This window comes from Coregonus lavaretus (genome assembly GCF_964263955.1).
Source record: "Coregonus lavaretus genome assembly, contig: HAP1_SCAFFOLD_852, whole genome shotgun sequence".
In the NCBI taxonomy this organism is placed as follows: domain Eukaryota; kingdom Metazoa; phylum Chordata; class Actinopteri; order Salmoniformes; family Salmonidae; genus Coregonus; species Coregonus lavaretus.
In genome coordinates this window covers 107,501-113,859 of record NW_028159451.1, presented here as the reverse complement: position 1 = coordinate 113,859, position 6,359 = coordinate 107,501, and the positions used below count along the sequence as shown (strand labels likewise).

The following is a 6,359-nucleotide window of genomic DNA, read 5'->3' as shown; positions in this document are numbered from 1 at the left end:
GCACATCAATGCGAGCTGTGGCAAGAAGGTTTGCTGTGTCTGTCAGCGTAGTGTCCAGAGCATGGAGGCGCTACCAGGAGACAGGCCAGTACATCAGGAGACGTGGAGGAGGCCGTAGGAGGGCAACAACCCAGCAGCAGGACTGCTACCTCCGCCTTTGTGCAAGGAGGAGCAGGAGGAGCACTGCCAGAGCCCTGCAAAATGACCTCCAACAGGCCACAAATGTGCATGTGTCTGCTCAAACGGTCAGAAACAGACTCCATGAGGGTGGTATGAGGGCCCGACATCCACAGGTGGGGGTTGTGCTTACAGCCCAACACCGTGCAGGACGTTTGGCATTTGCCAGAGAACACCAAGATTGGCAAATTCGCCACTGGCGCCCTGTGCTCTTCACAGATGAAAGCAGGTTCACACTGAGCACATGTGACAGACGTGACAGAGTCTGGAGACGCCGTGGAGAACGTTCTGCTGCCTGCAACATCCTCCAGCATGACCGGTTTGGCGGTGGATCAGTCATGGTGTGGGGTGGCATTTCTTTGGGGGGCCGCACAGCCCTCCATGTGCTCGCCACGTTGGTAACCAGTTTATAATAGCAATAAGGCAGCTCGGGGGTTTGTGGTATATGGCCAATATACCACAGCTAACAGCAGAATCCAGGCACTCCGCGTTGCGTCGTGCTTAAGAACAGCCCTTAGCCGTGGTATATTGGCCATATACCATACCCCCTTGTGCCTTATTGCTTAATCATAGCAGTCAAACGAGTTAAATCGACATCCATTGATGGAAAATGATCTGGCGAGTTTAATAAGGGCACATTTTATTTTATTTTGCCACATATTCAAATTCCTTTATTACGTCATGTGTATATAATTATTATTTTTGAGGAAACCCAAATGTTTGCTTCCAATGTCGTTACAAGTTACTGTGATATTCCTTCTTAATTGGCTTATTAACGTCATGCAAATAGGCTTTATTGTATAGATATGGCAACTATCTTGCATGTCTTGAGTGGTCATTGGGCTAGACATTTTAGCTTAACCTGGTAACCCTGTTTTTAGTCCCAGTAAGCAAAAGGATGTTAGGCTACAGAAAAGGCCACATACTCTTTCTACCATATCCTATATCTGCTACAATTACTGTCTAAAACCAGAGGATCTACTCCCCACTACTTCAGATCACTGTCTAAAACCAGAGGATCTACTCCCCACTACTTCAGATTACTGTCTAAAACCAGAGGATCTACTCCCCACTACTTCAGATCACTGTCTAAAACCAGAGGATCTACTCCCCACTACTTCAGATTACTGTCTAAAACCAGAGGATCTACTCCCCACTACTTCAGATCACTGTCTAAAACCAGAGGATCTACTCCCCACTACTTCAGATCACTGTCTAAAACCAGAGGATCTACTCCCCACTACTTCAGATTACTGTCTAAAACCAGAGGATCTACTCCCCACTACTTCAGATCACTGTCTAAAACCAGAGGATCTACTCCCCACTACTTCAGATTACTGTCTAAAACCAGAGGATCTACTCCCCACTACTTCAGATCACTGTCTAAAACCAGAGGATCTACTCCCCACTACTTCAGATCACTGTCTAAAACCAGAGGATCTACTCCCCTCTATACAGTGTAAAACGGTCCACGCTGGAAGGACAGAACAGGAAAGTACACCATGCATTACGTCATTGCACTGTAGGTCATATATACAGTGCCTTCAGAAAGTATTCAGAACCTTTGACTTTTTCCACATTTTGTTACGTTACTGCTTTATTCTAAAATGGATTAAATAAAAAAAATACTCAGCAATCTACACACAATACCCCATACTGACAAAGCGAAAACAGGTTTTTAGACATTTTTATTTACATAAGTACTCAGACCCTTTGCTATGAGACACGAAATTGAGCTCAGGTGCACCCTGTTTCCATTTATCATCCTTGAGATGTTTCTACAACTTGATTGGAGTCCACCTGTGGTAAATTCAATTGATTGGACATGAGTTGGAAAGGCACACACCTGTCTATAAAAGGTCCTACAGCTGACAGTGCATGTCAGAGCAAAAACCAAGCCATGAGGTCGAAGGAATTGTCTGTAGAGCTCCGAGACAGGATTATGTCGAGGCTCAGATCTGGGGAAGGGTACCAAAACATTTCTGCAGCATTGAAGGTCGCAAAGGACACCGTGGCCTCCATCATTCTTAAATGGAAGACGTTTGGAACCACCAAGACTCAGTGGCAGGGGCTGGGAGACTAGTCAGGATCAAGGCAAAGATGAACGGAGCAAAGTACAGAGAGATCCTTGATGAAAACCTGCTCCAGAGCGCTCAGGACCTCAGACTGGGGCTAAGGTTCACTTTCCAACAGGACAACAACCCTAAGCACAGAGCCAAGACAACGCAGGAGTGGTTTCGGGACAAGTCTCTGAATGTCCTTTAGTGGCCCAGCCAGAGCCTGAACTTGAACCCGATCGAACATCTCTGGAGAGACCTGAAAATAGCTTCAGAGGATCTGCAGAGAAGAATGGGAGAAACTCCCCAAATACAGGTGTGCCAAGCTTGTAACTCCAGGGTTGTGGGTTCGATTCCCACGGGGGGCCAGTATGAAAAAAAAAAAAAAAGAAGAATGTATGCACTAACTGTAAGTCGCTCTGGATGAGAGCGTCTACTAAATAATGTAAAATGTAAAAATGTAAAAAATGTCATACCCAAGGAGACTCGAGGCTGTAATCACTGCCAAAGGTGCTTCAACAAAGTACTGAGTAAAGGGCCTGAATACTTATGTAAATGTGATATTTCTGTATTTTTAAAATTATATATTTACTAACATTTCTAAAAACCTGTTTTTGCTTTGTCATTATGGGGTATTGTGTCTAGATTGAGGGGGGAAAAACAATTGAATCCATTTTAGAATAAGGCTGTAACGTAACAAAATGTGGAAAAAGTCGAGGGGTCTGAATACTTTCCGAAGGCACAGTACATTCTCAGAGCTTGTGAGTGTTATGGGGGTCAGTGTGCTAATGACACCTTAGCTTCCTCCACTGTAATGGGGGTCACTGTGCTAACGACACCTTAGCTTCCTCCTCTGTAATGGGGGTCACTGTGCTAACGACACCTTAGCTTCCTCCTCTGTAATGGGGGTCACTGTGCTAACGACACCTTAGCTTCCTCCTCTGTAATGGGGGTCACTGTGCTAACGACACCTTAGCTTCCTCCTCTGTAATGGGGGTCACTGTGCTAACGACACCTTAGCTTCCTCCTCTGTAATGGGGGTCACTGTGCTAACGACACCTTAGCTTCCTCCACTGTAATGGGGGTCACTGTGCTAACGACACCTTAGCTTCCTCCACTGTAATGGGGGTCACTGTGCTAACGACACCTTAGCTTCCTCCTCTGTAATGGGGGTCACTGTGCTAACGACACCTTAGCTTCCTCCTCTGTAATGGGGGTCACTGTGCTAACGACACCTTAGCTTCCTCCACTGTAATGGGGGTCACTGTGCTAACGACACCTTAGCTTCCTCCTCTGTAATGGGGGTCACTGTGCTAACGACACCTTAGCTTCCTCCTCTGTAATGGGGGTGTGGGGGAAATTAATATTAATTACATACTATACTGTTTAATTAGACATACTATTCTGTTTTTTACTTAAATATTGTCCATTGTTATATGCTGTTATTTTTTACTGATACAAACTTGTCTTGTGTGACTTAGTCATTAATCTGAGCGTACAAATGAATGAGCCTTTTGGGTGCGACCGCAGCATGTTACTTCCTGTGTTTACGATCGGCAGGAATGCAGGGAGGAACAGAGAATGGTACAACTCTGTTCCCAGGCCCCGTTTCTGCACGTCTGTCACATAGATAATACGATGTACATAGATTACATTTACAGTAGTGAGTCATTTAGCAGACGCTCTTATCCAGAGCCACTTACAGTTAGTGAGTCATTTAGCAGACGCTCTTATCCAGAGCCACTTACAGTTAGTGAGTGCATACATTTTCATACTGGCCTCCCGTGGGAAACGAACCCACAACCCTGGCGTTGCAAGCGCCATGCTCTACCAACTGAGCTACATTAGAGGATGTACTTTCTATAAAAGGAGAAGGCCAACTCTGTTCGTTGGATTGTTGAACTGCTCCATTTTTGCTAATCTTATAATAAAGTTGTTGTTGGAAAGAATCTGCAGTCTCTCTTCCTATAGAATTTCTACTACAGGGGTCAGTAAGCTGCCAACAGTTTAGCTTCCTCCACTGTAACGGGGGTCAGTGTGTTGCCAACAGCTTAGCTTCCTCCACTGTAACGGGGGTCAGTAAGCTGCCAACAGCTTAGCTTCCTCCACTGTAACGGGGGTCAGTAAGCTGCCAACAGCTTAGCTTCCTCCACTGTAACGGGGGTCAGTAAGCTGCCAACAGCTTAGCTTCCTCCACTGTAACGGGGGTCAGTAAGCTGCCAACAGCTTAGCTTCCTCCACTGTAACGGGGGTCAGTAAGCTGCCAACAGCTTAGCTTCCTCCACTGTAACGGGGGTCAGTAAGCTGCCAACAGCTTAGCTTCCTCCACTGTAACGGGGGTCAGTAAGCTGCCAACAGCTTAGCTTCCTCCGCTGTAACGGGGGTCAGTAAGCTGCCAACAGCTTAGCTTCCTCCACTGTAACGGGGGTCAGTAAGCTGCCAACAGCTTAGCTTCCTCCACTGTAACGGGGGTCAGTAAGCTGCCAACAGCTTAGCTTCCTCCACTGTAACGGGGGTCAGTAAGCTGCCAACAGCTTAGCTTCCTCCACTGTAACGGGGGTCAGTGTGTTGCCAACAGCTTAGCTTCCTCCACTGTAACGGGGGTCAGTAAGCTGCCAACAGCTTAGCTTCCTCCACTGTAACGGGGGTCAGTAAGCTGCCAACAGCTTAGCTTCCTCCACTGTAACGGGGGTCAGTGTGTTGCCAACAGCGTAGTTTCCTCCACCGGCTGACTGCCCCATACTGGGCTCCAAACAATGATCCTCTGACCTCAACACACCTGACCGCCCTCCTTGACAACCTACCAACGGGTTGAGCCACCCATTAGGTACTGATTGGATGGCCCCATCCACCCATTAGGTACTGATTGGATGGCCCCATCCACCCATTAGGTACTGATTGGATGGCCCCATCCACCCATTAGGTACTGATTGGATGGCCCCATCCCCCCATTAGGTACTGATTGGATGGCCCCATCCACCCATTAGGTACTGATTGGATGGCCCCATCCCCCCATTAGGTACTGATTGGATGGCCCCATCCACCCATTAGGTACTGATTGGATGGCCCCATCCACCCATTAGGTACTGATTGGATGGCCCCATCTTCCCATTAGGTACTGATTGGATGGCCCCATCCACCCATTAGGTACTGATTGGATGGCCCCATCTGCAACATTTCAAGCTAGCTGGGGTGTGAGTTCTTAACTCCATTACATGAGCGTGAACAGGATTGGATTGCCCCACCGGTAATATGACTACAATCTCTAACCTAAGGATGGAATTCAATACGATCATCAGTAGATCCACGTAAAACATTGACTTTAAAAGGAGCGTTGTCCACAAAGACTGATCAGATTGAATCTTGGGTTTATTATTGGAGGAATAAACACATGTACACAGAACAGAAATATGATTGGAAGAATTTGTCAATATAAAGCATACTTCATATAGACTGTGGCACATGGAGGCAATAGTTTGAGGATATAATGCAGTATGGACAGTGTGACTGGATTTGAGAATGGATTGCAGACTGCTCAAAACTACAATGTAGCATTATGTAGTAAACAGTATGTAGCATTATAATACACTGTAGTATAATCAGATATGTGAACAATAACAACCAATTTGACAATATACATTGATGACCTTATGGATTTGATTTCACTAAAACATTTCTTCAAGAAATCCCTGGAAATAAAACAAGGACACACATACAGCCATCAGTCTCATACAGCCATCAGTCACATACAGCCATCAGTCTCATATAGCCATCAGTCTCATACAGCCATCAGTCACATACAGCCATTAGTCACATACAGCCATCAGTCACATACAGCCATCAGTCACATACAGCCATCAGTCACATACAGCCATCAGTCTCATACAGCCATCAGTCTCATACAGCCATCAGTCACATACAGCCATCAGTCACATACAGCCATCAGTCACATACAGCCATCAGTCTCATATAGCCATCAATCACATACAGCCATCAGTCACATACAGCCATCAATCACATACAGCCATCAGTCACATACAGCCATCAGTCACATACAGCCATCAGTCACATACAGCCATCAGTCACATACAGCCATCAGTCACATACAGCCATCAGTCACATACA

At 46.1% G+C, this 6,359-nt stretch overlaps 1 protein-coding gene across 1 annotated transcript in view; it reads right to left on the bottom strand.

The window, feature by feature from the left end:
- Window positions 1-5,585: 5,585 nt before the first annotated feature.
- The window catches only part of LOC311122833 (epidermal growth factor receptor kinase substrate 8-like protein 2), a 77,251-nt gene continuing 76,477 nt past the window's right edge, over window positions 5,586-6,359 (bottom strand). The window contains exon 21 of the mRNA XM_084197148.1: window positions 5,586-6,359. This exon is cut by the window's right edge and continues 506 nt beyond it. The gene's annotated coding sequence lies outside the window, so the exon portion shown is untranslated.